Source organism: Thermobia domestica, chromosome 11 (assembly GCF_964235325.1).
Source record: "Thermobia domestica chromosome 11, izTheDome1.hap1.1, whole genome shotgun sequence".
Taxonomy (NCBI): Eukaryota; Metazoa; Arthropoda; class Insecta; order Zygentoma; family Lepismatidae; genus Thermobia; species Thermobia domestica.
Window position 1 is genome coordinate 79,427,602 of NC_137464.1, and position 14,758 is coordinate 79,442,359.

Below are 14,758 nucleotides of genomic sequence, written 5' to 3' on the forward strand. Positions count from 1 at the left end.
GCATAAATAGTTTAAGCCTAAACTACAAAAAAAAAAAAAAAAAAAAAAATGGAATACCATTTCTAGTTTTATCAAATGTTTCATGGGAGAAGCTCATTACTTTGAAAAATGGTAATATGGGTGATTCTGAGCAAAAAAAAAAAAAAAAAAAAAAAAATCATATGAACATGAGCCCTATTCTTAATGATTTGAGAATTATAGGTTCTGAACCATTTTGATATTATGTTGCTTATTGCTCTCCGTGTAGTTATTTTATAAAGGTTAGATATAGTGTATTTTAAACGTAATGAAATGACCTTTCCAACGCTATGCAGCATGTGGCAGTGGTGTATTTGGAAGGGAAGTTATTGAGGGAAATTTGTGGAATCAGTGTTGCCATCCAATTTCATTAATCTTAAAATAATCTCAACTTTCCCAAATTTCCCTCAATAACTTTGCTTCCAAAGACACCATTGCTACATGTTGTATATCTCTACCGCAAGGTTCTACACGTGCTTCCTATACCACATGCCGGCTGTAAACAACTTCAAACGGCAACCACGAAGAAGACGTGTTCAACCATTGTCAATGATCGTCAAGTGAATAAAAGGAGCCACAACATACTGCAGAAGGGCATTAATCTTCACAGTTTCACCATCACCTACACTCTTTGGGACGCCTCTCTCAATGGACCCCTGATCCTCACACTATCCTTACCATTCTCTAGGACGCATGGTATCTGAGAGCTCCTTTGCTTGGATGCCTGTTCCTCGAGAATATCTCACCCCATGGTCTTTGAGTTTTATCCTCCTCTCTAGGGCGCTTGGTCTCTGAGAGGTACCTAAACACACTCCTTGGCCACAAAGAACCCTGAATCCCGTCATCCTAGGACACTTGATCTCTGGGTTTCTACAAACTCAGCAACAAACCATCAAATATCTAATAGGAATTTATATTTGAAATGTAATTATTATTACTGTACATGGAAGAGAATTTTATAATAAAAGGTGATTGGTAAAGTCCAAAAATTCTTGTGTACCATTTGTTATGCTCTACCCTAAAGACTGGATTTTACAATATCGTTGGAAAGCTTATTCCATCATCTTTAAAATACAGTATGTCTCCCCTTTGTAGAGTACTCTGTGACTTTGTACGGTATTGTATGGCTGTAGGGAAGAAAAAGAAGTGACAAAAATTTTAAAAGATTGCATGACAAATGTAAATCCCTGGTTAAAGACATCAAAGCTTATTTTAGGAATGGGGAAATTAATATAGAAGGTGATTTTCCAGAAAAAAGAATTCCCAAGGTGAAAAGAAAAATGCCTTGTGAACAAGTTTCTGACGAGGCTAGAAATTTGCCACATGACCAGAAATACAAAGCACTATACTTTAACATTCTCGATTATGCGAGTAAAAGTATAGAAGAACGGTTTGTACCCAACAAGACTCTACTGCTTGATTGTTCCTGGTTAGACCCAAAAAGGTACGAGGATATAGTTGCAATGGAGGTAGAAGATTTTCCAGATGATTGCTTACAAACTGTTTCTAAATTAGCAAACGTGAATAGAAGTGAGTTGTTAGAACTGAAATAGTTTGCAAGCCAGTATCGTAATTTGAGTGCAGATTTTAGTGACAAGTCTGAAGAACCTGAAGAGAAAGAAGTGTGTAAATTTGTGAGAATTACAAGTAATGATGGCGATGGTGATTCAGATGAAAGTGTGACATCTGAAGAAGAATCTGAAGATAAAAAGAAAAAGTCTGGAACTCAATGTGGTACTAAAAGGAAATGTTTCAGATATCTCTCATGTGCATTTCCCATTCTCTATGTACTATCGTCACAGTCTGGATTATTTAGTAATGTATATACTGTATTTAAATATATAATGACCATTCCATCCACTCAGGTGACTTGTGAACGAGTTTTTTTCGAAATTGAAAATTGCAAAAAACAGACTCAGATATTCTTTAAGCGAGAACTTACTATCTCCTTTAATGTTGATGAATGTTGAGAGAGACTTGTTTATAAATTTGGACTAAAATAAAGTCATTGATGAAGTTGCGGTACAAAGCGAAGTTTTGAAAAGAAAATGAATGTATTGATATGTTCCTGATACTTTGTAATTCCTGTGTGTGTCTGAGTCATTTTCAATTTTACAATTATGTGCTTTATGATATTGTAATCATTTATTAGTAGTAATCAATAATTTGCCTGTTTGTATCAGGGGCGGATCCAGGACGGACTTCTGGAGGGGCGGTGGGTTGTAATACTGCTAATTAGAGCTACTTTTAAGAGCGTCAAAAAATAAATTATATATTTTATTTATATATAAAATAAAAAAAGTTTCCTCTTTGGGGGGGGGGCGATCGCCCCGATCGCCCCCCCTGGATCCGCCCCTGGTTTGTATTAATATAAATCTAAAATAAGCTTCACTTTGTTAGTGCATGCCAATATTTTCGTGTTTTTACAGTTGTGGTCATATAAATGTTGTAATACACATTAAATATTTGTCATTAGTTCTCATAGAATAAAAAAAAATGTTTATAACTACGGGTTTCGCATAATTTTGCCATATCAACACATTTCTCTATTTCACTCATAGCCTCATTACATCATATAGTACAATGCTGAACTGACGCCGAAACCTATATCATGATTTATATCTACGTTATATTGCTTAAGTATGTTTTACCTTGTCATTTATCGTAACCTAGATAGATTTAAAATACTTCAGAAACTTTTTTTTTCATAAACAAACCTTGAATCATTGTTGTAAGTACAGAAGATACGCTCTGAAAAGTTTCTCGATCAGGGGGCCCACAACCAACTTTAGCCGAGGGCCCGTGATTGCTCCAGACCGGCACTGTTCGTCGAGAAACCACGCACATTTTTTCTTGAGGCAAGAAGAGTGCCTGTACCTAAACTGATCGTCTACAGAATTCTTACTGAGCATACTGTACAGTGAACACTCGTTGCAACTACACTCATTTTTTTCTGGATGCGAGAGTGTTCGTTTTATTTTACCAATACATAAATCCCCTTGTCAATTGTAAAATATGAACAGACTGAATTTAGTATTCACTTATGTAACCACGTTCATTGTTTTCCTGGAAGCAATAGTACTCAATTCAACCACAATTATTTATTTTTCGAAGGCGAATTCTATTAAACAGGAATTGTTGGACATGGATAGTGGCGTGGGAAAGGTAAGGATCCCTTGAGCACAGTAGTAATGCCAGAAATCCGACCCGGAAGCCCCAGGAAAGGGGTTCCAAAACTTTGGGCACGGATCCCTTCTATTCATCTATTGAACATGGAGTTGTTGAACGCGGGTGATGGCGGTGGAAAGATCCGAGTGCCCTGAACACAGCAGTGTGGTGAGAAATTGAGTCCGGGCCGCGAGGCCCAGGAAATGGCGTTGCGAAATTTTAGGTTAGGGTTCTTTCTACTCGCCTATTAAACATAAAGAAGAACACAAGTGATCAATGATTTGAAAAATAGAAGAAAATATTGGGAGTTAAAAGAGGAAGCTGATAATCGAGAAACATGGAAGAAATATTTCCAGGTCCAAACTGAAAATTAAGAAGAAAAGAAATAAGAAAAAAAACTCGCTAGTCCCAGGACCTGACAGAAGGCAGAATACTTAATAATAATAATAATAATAATAATAATAATAATAATAATAATAATAATAATAATAATAATAATAATAATAATTTGTGCTCCTATAAACCTTGTTACTTCTTAACATGTGCAAACGCAACAGCAATAAAAAATTCATTGTTTTTATTTAAGCAGAAAAGGCTTCGATTTTCTTTGCTTTGTTCTCTGCAGCAGCATCAACAGTCACCTTCTTTGTCGTGTAACTTCGTGTACCTTTGCAGATCCATGGAGGCATCAAGGTCCTTATTATCATCAACGTTAGCATTGGTTACAGTCTCCATGTATGAGATCACATTGTCCAGTTAATAGGAGCCACAGATAATGAGACATAGGTCGTCTTTAGTGAGACGCGAGAAGGTTGTGACGATAACGGCAACTGGGAAAGGTGTGTATCCAAGTGCATTCCTCCGCGTTAGATTTAACCGAGTCGAGATCTCAGCAAAGAACTTATCCATCTTATTCTTCATTTTCATGCAATCCAGTAGGCGTTGGGCAATCTAGCTAGATTGTCCTGGTTCGCGTTGTTCATCGGGACTAACTTATTAAGCAGTGCGCAAACAATTTAGAGCGCCTGAAAGTCATATGTCAGCGATACGATGAACACTGGAATAGCAAAGTAGCTAAACGTTGCTTTCAGTCGACCAAAGAACTGCCTGATAACGAATCGCATCTTGGTTACTCGTCTTGACTCGCTGGCTTGCTCAGTCGACTACTGGGCAGCTCAAGAGGCCCTGTTCTGCTGAATATAGAAATGAATGCCAATTGCCCCCACACTTGTCCTGGTATTCAAAAAGTCATAGTCCGCCCCGAAAGTCGACGTTTCTGTTGGCGAGGGCAGTCCTAATCTTGCGTAGGTATACGGTACTGTCGGCGGCTGCAGCGAGGGTTGACATCTTGCAAGATATCCTGAAACTGGGGCTTGTTGTAAACTAACTATATCTCACAAATTTCATCATCCATGAGATCAAGGCGATCAATATCGAGGAAGCACTTACTGCCACTGGCTTGCAAGTACAAGATGTAGTCACGATGGAGTTTGTTCGTGGCCAGGAGATTTTGCTGGTGGAGTTGGTTTCCCATGTGTCAGTTGACTCCAGTCCATGGTGTCCATGTGCGAGAAGCAGATGAGCGAACCTTGAGGCACAAAGAAGCAATAGTCGACAAAACGCAGCATTCGTAGGACCTAGGAAACCTTTTGCACTTGGTTTGAATCATTGCATTCAAATACACATGATGAATGGCCAGATCTCCTCTGCAGTACTGTGAGAAATTTCCCACATGAGGTTCAAGTGGTTTAGGAATGGGCTGAGCAGATTGGTCGTCCCTTTTCATCTTGGAATCTTGTCCACTCACTGTGGTCCCACCCTCGCCACCCAATACGGGATCACTGCTGTCGTCCGAGTCATCATTGTGGCTAATTTCCATGGGACCAAGAGACAGCAAGTTTTCTATAAACATCCGCTAGAACTTGGTCACCTAGTACTGTCTTAGGATTAACTTATTATTTGTGAGCCTGGTAAATGTTGATACAGTTCTTGCAAAGGCGTACTTCGGTCGGTCAGTTTTCAGAATCTACGCGTTGGAGTTGCCTTTTACGGCATCAATCATAGCGACCACTTGCTTTATCGTGGCAATAATTGAGGGACGTTGTTGTGTGAAGACGCGGGTGGTACGAATTGTATCACAAACTGCCTTTCTTCTTCGTACCCCATCCGACACATTTAGTATGAACCATTCTTGTTGACTCTGGAAAGGTAACATTATGGACACACGAGGAAGGATTTGTTTCAAAGACAAAGAACTCGGTAAATCAGGTAGAAATAGTTGTTTGGATAATGTTGGAAGTGAACGCTCGAGTAAAAATGAGAAGAAACTGTTGATTGGATCGCGATAAAAAAAAAAAAAAAAAAAAGTTTCGTATCAATCATGTGCAACAGTTCCCACAAAGCAGAAATCACATACTATTCCAACATGCACAGCAAATCGAGGGCACCTAATCTGTGTACATTAACAGATGTAGTGACAGACATTTGAGAGATATTTATATCTTCCGAATTGCTGGTCTCTTATATCCTCTATATATATATATATATATATATATATATATATATATATATATATATATATATATATATATATATATATATATATATATATATATGTGTGTGTGTGTGTGTGTGTGTGTGTGTGTACTTACATATCATATATAGATATAGCTGAATTGATGGTTCTATTTCGCGCAATCAAGTATTGAGTTTTTTTTGGGGGGGGGATTGCGGGCCAGAGCACGATTTCTGACATCAACACTGTGTTCAGTAGACCCTTCTAACGCCACCACCCGCGTCTAACAACTTCATGTCTACAGGCCCGTATTTAGGTAAGTGCTATTCTGTGCTCGAGCACAGGGCTGCAGAATTTAGGGGGAGGCAAAATTTTGGAATTCTTTTAAAGATTCACAATAAAGTAATATTTAAAACTAGCAACCCGCAGAGTCCTGCGCAAGAGCGAGAAAATATATTAATGTGTTTAATTCGCTCTAACTAAAGAAGTTACTAATTAGCTAGCATATCTGATTATTTTTAAAAAGTCATTCTCTCCCACCCCAACCCCCACCCCCACCCCAAGGAGTGAGGATGAACTTGAACGTCATGAAAACCCGGCAGTTATGTTCCTTAATTTCGACGTCGAAATTGCTCTTCTCTTACCTATTACGATCACTATTATTAGTAACACTAATATACTGTTAAACTCAGCGACCTCGAAAACTATGAATTCAATACTTATATATGTCGTTTTCGGAAGGGGGGATCATTTAGAGCACAGGGGCGCACAATATATAAATACGGGCCTGCATGTCTAACACGGTTTCCCTACCATAAGAGTATTTTAATGGAATTTTCTCTATGCTCTTTTGTAAGAAAAACTAGCAATGACTATGTAAAATAAAATTTACAGCTTTGTTAAAAAGAAGGACATTTTTGTGTCCCGACTTCAATCCAGAAAAAGTCGGGACTACCTCAAAAAAGAAAGGACTAAATCATGACATCTGGTAGCCTTAGGAATAGGTGTTCTATAATACTTCAGATACTTGTGTATAGTATAGTTTGGAAGTTTAATAATAATAAGTCACGAACTTCATCAGTAAAAATGACTCTCGGGACGTTTTAAAGTCCCAACAGACACCTCAGCACGTGAGACATTTCTTCCAAAATTGGGGCGGGTGGTAACCTATATGGAAGCCTCAGAGTGGATACCAGCATAGTTATAGCATTTTCATTTTTATTTTGACCTATAGAATAGTTTTCTGAGTTTCGTGGGTGCCATCTTTTAGAACACCCGATATAGCTGGATGGAACTCAAGGGACCAACTACCCCCCACTCTCCCAGAGCTTCTTCGTAGCTAAGGGTTAGCGTACGCATCTTTGACGTGGGAGACCCGGGTTCGATTCCCGGCGGGAGCTCATGTGGATCGGATTCCACGTTAATCAGTAGGTCCATGTCTCATATAGCCGCGCTGCTGAACGTGACGCTAAACTTAAAATCAATCAATCAACCCCCACTCTCCCCAAAATGACATCCGTGCTCAGATTACATCTTAAAATTGTAGGAGGTGGATTTCTGATATAGCCTTGGTACTGAAAAAGGATGCTAATTTTTTTAAAAAAATCTAAAACTTATAGACACGTGACTCGTGTTTTCAACGAGTCGCTCAGTTTCGAAGGAATATGTATTTAACACTTTTACCAAACCCATAAAAACATTTCTGGTTGCACACCTATTGGGAATCCAGTTATTTATTTATGGGATTAAACTTCAAAAGATTTTAGGGGGGAACTGATCATACTGCGCTGTTTCCTTATTACTATAAGCTATTGGAAATTACAACGAACAAATAACAGGTGTGCACCCATAAAGCAAGACGTAACAGCAACGAAGCTGGGAATTACATCAGTCTGCCATCTACAGATCTACAAGTATAACATGTTAGTCCAAGCAGTGCAATTGTGATCCAGACGGTTGATATGAATGGAACTCATGGGAATTAGTGAATTACATGTTTCGTGAAGCATAATGGGGAAAGAAAAACAAATTCAAACTGATTTATTGCCAATAACACAGCTATCAGCTACAGAACCAGGTAATAGCTTATTGGTAAGGCTATTGAATGTTAGTATCTTGTTGTTGTTACGAGAAAGTGCGATGATGATAGTGATTTTGTAATATTGTCCACGACTATTTTACCTAAGAAGTAGGCCTATTTACCGGTAATTTTAAAGGAATTTATAACTCAAACTTTTCATTCTAGTACACGAAATTTTGTAAAAGATATTAATGTGATTAAATCCAGTTATTACTCGTGAATAGAGTAGGTAGTAGAGGTACGAAACAATAGGTTCATCAATGCAATGGAAGTAAGAAAATTTAGACACTCTGTCAATTACCTATAGTTTTTTAATTTGTTATGTGTGCTCAAATCTTAAGGCGTATGGAACGTTTAGGAACATGAAAAGAGGATTTTTTTTTTTTTTAAAGAAAAGATATAACTAATGTTAGATACAAATTACTTTATTGATAAACACCAAGTGGCCAAATGGCGAATGATTGTTTTCTAATTGCGTGGTACCAGGTTCAATCTTTAGTGGGAAGTACAAAGCTTTGGATAAAAAATTGAGTAACAGCCAGGGCCGGCTCGACTATATGTGCAACACATATATTTGCACGGAGCAGTAAGTTTCGAGAGAAGGGGGGAGGGATCTGTCATAACGATATTATTTAAAATAAATATTTCTTGTTGGAAAAAACCTTCATAATGTGGTGGTTAAATTTAATAAGCTGACCTTCTATTTGAATACTACATTCATAAATAATGTTTATGTCGCATTAGTTTGTCACATAGACAGTGCTAAAGCAAATGGTTAAATTCCAGCATGAATTGCTCGATTGTTGTTAATTACGAGTACTGAACAGTAACAAACACGTGTTCCATTTAGTTAGCTATCATAGTTTTGATATGAAAATTAGTCTTGGCTTTGTCACAAACAAGTTCTTTGTCATTGAAGGTGGAAACATTTTTTTTTAAATTTTTTAACAGGTGTAGAAGAAAAATCAAGAAATAAAGATAAAAGCGTGCAAACTTACTATACGGATCCATAGTATAAGTAGTAGTAGGAGTAGCAGTAGTAATAGAATGGGTTAAAAACCCTGCAGGGGTTCATTGGGTTCTGTTCTCGACATACAATGGGCAAATTAAAGACTTCCACAATTTTTTACGTACATTTTTTCAATCTGTGGATCCATATAATAAAACTACACCGATAAAAGCTAGTTGCACTGGAATCGCCAACAGATATATTGAGATTGAAGGTCGATATTGAATTCTATAAAGAGGATTACCATATTTCCTCTGCAGGTGTGTTTGTTTTATCTTTCACTAACATATTACTATTTAAAGAAAAAGAACAGACACAACGAAATTGAATTGCGTTTAGGCCTTTGAGTGCGATGCCTCTCCATCCCCATCATTGTTCATGATGGGGTAGCATAGGTCTACTTAAAATCGTGGTTTTTAAGATTTGTTCGGATGATATTTAGAATCTTCCCCAACTCTTTTCATGGAGTATATTGTTTTTGTTTAAATTGTGATAAAAGGTAGAAAACAATCAGCCCTGCATTGCTGTGTGAGTTCTACTCCCCCCCCCCTCTTCCTTCCCGCTCGCTCAGCTATATTTTGAGAAGTAACACTCGAAATCTAATATATGCAAGATTGGGGGAGAAACTAAAAACTATTCTATTTCTTCTTTCTGGAGAAATAAAGTAGCAAATGATGTCATTGCACAGGGCGGTGAAATGTCTAGGGCCGGGCCTGGTAACAGCTTGGAACTAATTTTAAGCGCTCTGTCTCATATAACCTTAATCCTGAGAATTTACCAGTTACAGAAGTCTATGATTAGACATACCTACGAAATCAACAGCATAATGTTATTTAAAATTGAAAAGATTGCTCATACTGTAGCCGAACTATCTATGAATTTGATCTGGATGAATATTTCCATCACATACAAATTTAAAAAACAAACTTCCCGATTTTTAATTTAACGTCCCACGATTATGTGTTTTGAGCTAACGGAGACCGACGTTTAATGAAAGTGAACGATTATGAAAATTTTTGGAATAAAAATATTGGAGGAGCCCGACAAAATTCACGGACACTATATTGAATTTTGCCTTCCTTACCTTCTCATTCAAAGAAAAGAGAGAGAAAAAATTCGTACAATTTTGTTAGTCTGTTGGTTTGATTTCTAAATTTTAAATATTAGATTAACCCTGTTCTCATCATAATTTAAGGGGGCGCGGTGGCTCAGTAACAGAGCATTCACCTCCGGTGCTTGAGTTCCTGGCTCGCGACGTGTGGACTTCGTGATGGACAAATACTGTGCTCGTGGGTTTTCTCGGGATTCTCCCGTTTCCTCCCACTTTCTTCATTCCACCCTTTCATTCATTTCTCATAATCACCGTCTCCTTTAGTCTAGCCAGCATAACCGTCAGACGTAAAACTGGAAGATTTCATTTCATCATAATTTAATTTTGTTTGTTATCATAATTTAATTTACATCTTGATTCCACGACATAGGTGAGCATTGTGGTGGACAAACACCGTGTATGTGAGTTTTCTCGGGTTTCTCCCGTTTCCTCCCACTTTCTTCATCCCACCGTTTCATTTATCATCACCGTTTCCTTTAGCCTAGCCGGCATAAGCGTGGGGCGTAAAACTTAGATTTCATTTTTTCCACGACATAGGTCATATTTTTGCATAGGCTACTTTATTTCTATATTCTTGCTAGGTCATTAGAGAGAAGATATGATATTGTCATCATCACAATCATAAATATTCTACCCTCAGTGCAAGGCAGGTCACTTTCCGTAAAATGAGTTAATAACTTCTCTCATAATGTAATAAGTAATAATAATACGGTTTAATACAGTGCTGTAGTCCTAAAATTTCCAGAGGGTACACGCTGATTTGTGATCATCTTTCATTGTCATAAGAGACATTGAAAGCATTTTTTAACGAACAATGTAAATCGTATGTATTAATTAATTCAATATAAAGAATACGTTATTGTTTTATAGTGTAAAAGCATTTCATGCTATTTTCTTGACACTCTTTACATAAATAACAGCACTAATAACATAAATGGGTGTAGGTATGTGGAACTAACCAACTCACTCCGAGAAGAAAGAAAAAATCGGGCGAGATTTTTTTCATGGCATATATTTGAACACCTGCTAAGAATATGAGAGAAAAAAGTTTATATAATCATCATCGGAGTCATGGTAAGATTAAATAAATAAATATAAACGAAACTATACACTCTGAAGCTGAAGGTGCACTCTAATGACAGATTAAGCAGAGGGTATACGGCGTGTACCCAGTGACGACACCAGAGGGGGGGGGGGTGAGCGCCCCCCTAATAGCTACTTCTGCCCCCCTGACTGCCACCTAGACTGCCCCCCCAGACTCCTACAATCTTTAAACATTCTACATGTAGTATTTTATATCAGTATCATAACCAATTTCATTGTCAAATTGTAGTCTACTCCCCATGCATTTACTATGTGGCAGATTAGTCCTCAAGCTTTCTTCTTTGAGCTTCTGGGTATGCACGCATATTTCTGTTTTCTAATTTAGCGCCTTTTGAGGTAAATTTTAGTTATACTTCTTTCTTATGATTTTTAATTATTATGCCTAGCGAACAATAGTAGATTTGGCCGACCTATTTTCTTCTCATTGGATCAACTTCGATTGGAAACAAAAGAAAGGTAAAACCAGTTACGTAACTTGTTTGTATTTATCCAGGTTTTAAGTTTTCAGTTTCATATTGTTTTATTTAAAGGTTCTAGACTTCTTTCTTCTGAAACATTATTCTCGGCTTTCAATATTCAAGAGGTTAGTTTGCAACTACCAGTGATTAATGTTTTGAAGGGGATAAAAAGCGTTGTGTTTTCTCTTCCTGCAAATGATAATAAATTTATAGATTAAATTGATTCCCAGTAAAACGTATTGTCAGAGTGCTGATCTTTAGTTAGTAATTGGTTTATACTATTAGTAGTTCTCCCTTACGTATTTTGTTTCAAAATACTGACGTGACGTCTACCATATTGACTAGGAACTGCTGAAAAATTCGTAGCCCAACCCAGAAGGAATGCACGTGGAATGGTGAAGTTTTACTTCTTCTACACTTCCCCCGAGAGTCAATACACTACCTTGTACAGTGCACCAGTTTTTGCAGAAAAGAAACAATCTGAAGATTTCCTCGCACCACTGTTCGTAGCACTACCCCTATCAGATCTAAAATGGCGTCCTTTCAAGTGTTATTTAAGTTTGGGAAATAAGTACACGTAATAGTTAGATGGAGCTAAATCTGCGGAATAAGAATGATGATCTAGACATTGAAATCCTAGATTATGCAATGTCAGTTGTGTTCGCAGGGGCTTGATGGACAGGTGTATTCTCCTGAAGGAACAGAATTCCTTTCTTTTCATTTTCCGCGGCGTTGAACTTCGAATTTTTCTTTCAGTTTTGTAAGTAATGTAGAGATTCTGGATTAAATATCTAACCGTAGCGGAGGTAGTCTATGAATACGACTTCATACTTATCCCAGAAGAATGTTGCAAACAGTTTCTCAACCTACTTCTGTGTCTTGAACTTCTTTGGGCGAGAGAGAAATGAGTGCTACTACTCTGTTGACTGTTGTTTCGTTTCAGAATCATGGTGGTAGAAACATATTTCGTCCATGGTTACTATTCGTGAGCGAAATTGATCAGCATTACGGTCAAATTGGAAGAAGACTTCTCTTAATGCCGTCACTCTTTTATTTTCCTGACTGATTTTTTGGGAACCCATTATGCCGAGAACTTGCGCATACCCAAGCCATTCTGAATTATGCTATCGACGCGTTCCAAGAAATGCCCACAATCTCTGTCACAAGTAAAAGGTAAAAAACTATATAAATAATAGCTTATCTTTGTCACTCAAAAACTGGGGTGGTCTAGGCCCTCCGGCCCCGGGCTATATGCATCACTGGCTGAAATGCTGCAATTTTTAAGAATAATGTCACAAATTGCATCCATGATTTCGGGAAGAGTCATTGCTTTTAATCATCCTGGATGTAAAGCATAATTTGTTGAGAAATCGCCACGTTTATACTAAGCCACTTCCTTCTCCACCACTGTTTATAACGGAGGAGAGTCCCGTGGTGTTTCACTGATTTCCTAATTAATTTACTTCGGTGACTTTCCTTGGTGGAACAAAAATGTTATAACAGTTAGGATCTGGATGTTCGTGAAATTATCTGTTTGGGCACACATAATCACTTCAGAGACCCAAGAAACAATAAGAATTTCATTATTAATATGAGAATTTGTATTTGTGCATACGGAGATATGTTTTTCTAAACTACGGTTTCATTTTTCTACCTAGTACCTACACTCCTTCTGGATTGGACTAGGACATTTTCAGCAGCTCCTCCTAAATTCTCTTTTTCTCTCTCTCTCTCTCTCTTTTATATATATATATATATATATATATATATATATATATATATATATATATATATATATATATATATATATATATATATATATATAAAAGAGAGAGAGATACGTAGCAGTGTAGTACTAGACGCTTGTGCATACGCGAAAGTAATTCAATTCATGTTTAGGCTTCAAAAGTTTCATTGAAAAATGTTTCATGTGCAGACGTTACTTATTTGTTAGTTACAAATTTTACTTGAAATAAGTTTAATTTATAATCATATAGGTCTAATATGAAAACAGCAACGAAATACACAATGTAATGTAAAATAAGTCAAACGTAATAAATATGTCATTTTTGGTATGGCAAATAGCCACCCCCCCGAAAATGTATCTGCCCCTCCTTTGCCCCCCTAAGAATTTAAAGCTGGCGTCGTCACTGCGTGTACCACTGAGTACCCTCGACTACAGCCCTGGAATACCTTCTGTGTCTATTACCCTCTTCCCTTTCATATACCACGTTCCTCATAACAGAATTTCTCAAATAGTTCTAACCGGTTACATTTCCAATTTAACTATTCCCAGTATTTTTATCAATACCTTAAAAATTACTTTCAAAGTGTCATATAATGTCCAAGTTTGTGTGTCGTCTGTGCTCTATACTTACGTAGTATCAAAGAGCAAAGAAAACGTTATAAAACCTGAATTCTGATGAATCACGAAGTTGTTAGCGTACAAAGTGGGTGAGTTACCCCAGACCCCATGCCGTAGAAGAAAGCAGGCCCTTCGAGTAAAGTTATAACTTCAGTATTTCTCATTCATTTTTAGGATTCAAGATAAATATAAATAATAAGCAGAGCCCGGATCTTGTTGACAAGTCAACTTTTTTCTGTTACGCATAGGACAAGGCAAGTTCAAATAACGTTATCCATCAACTCTAGGTTCTAAAAATATAGTTTTTTAGGATCAACTTTTGGTCACTTTTTGCTGTTTTGAAATTTCAGGTCATTTTTTAATATTTTAAGGTAACTTTTAGGTCACTTATGGTCTTTTTATTTTTTTTCTATATAAGGAAATCTTTAAATAAACACGGTTTACGGATGTAGAAAAGACGAAGTTGAATAATCTCTTTTCTTACTTCCTGACTATTGGGGTGGAAAAACTGCATTCTTAACAAGCTAATGAAAACTAAACTGTAGCTGGTTAACGAAAGGTGGGGGTTGGTAGGTGGCCAAACAGATAGTTTTGGGTTATTAACCACAAAGAATGTGATCACGTGAATAACTAAAAATGCATTAGAAAACGTACAAGGGTTTTAAACAGGCTTTTATCTATTATTTTCATGTAGTCTAAACTTGCTAAGTTTTATTGTAAAGAGTGCTTCCTAGTTTCAACTCGGGAGTGAATTGACGCTTTCAATACTTACAATGCCGTACAATGGACTGATCAATAGAAATAAATGATCAATGGACTGCAACTAACTGAAACCAAACTTTTTGAATATGAGTGAGAAATGTTAAGTAAAAAACCAATGGATATCAAAAAATGTCAATATTTGATGAAATAAAAGTTTGAGAAAACGTA

The 14,758-nt window shown here is 37.0% G+C and overlaps 1 protein-coding gene across 7 annotated transcripts in view; it reads left to right on the top strand.

Moving 5' to 3' along the window:
* The window catches only part of LOC145664209 (cyclin-A2-like), a 246,270-nt gene that overhangs the window by 187,992 nt on the left and 43,520 nt on the right, over nt 1-14,758 (top strand). Inside the window, exon 1 of one of the 7 annotated variants that reach the window (XM_081730662.1) lies at nt 7,456-7,778. The exons of 2 other annotated variants lie outside the window; for them this stretch is intronic. The gene's annotated coding sequence lies outside the window, so the exon portion shown is untranslated. Of the gene's footprint in view, nt 1-7,455; nt 7,793-7,880; nt 7,906-14,758 lie in introns of those variants that run through there. 4 more of the 7 variants (XM_081730656.1, XM_081730655.1, XM_081730660.1 and 1 more) reach the window with 4 other exon arrangements.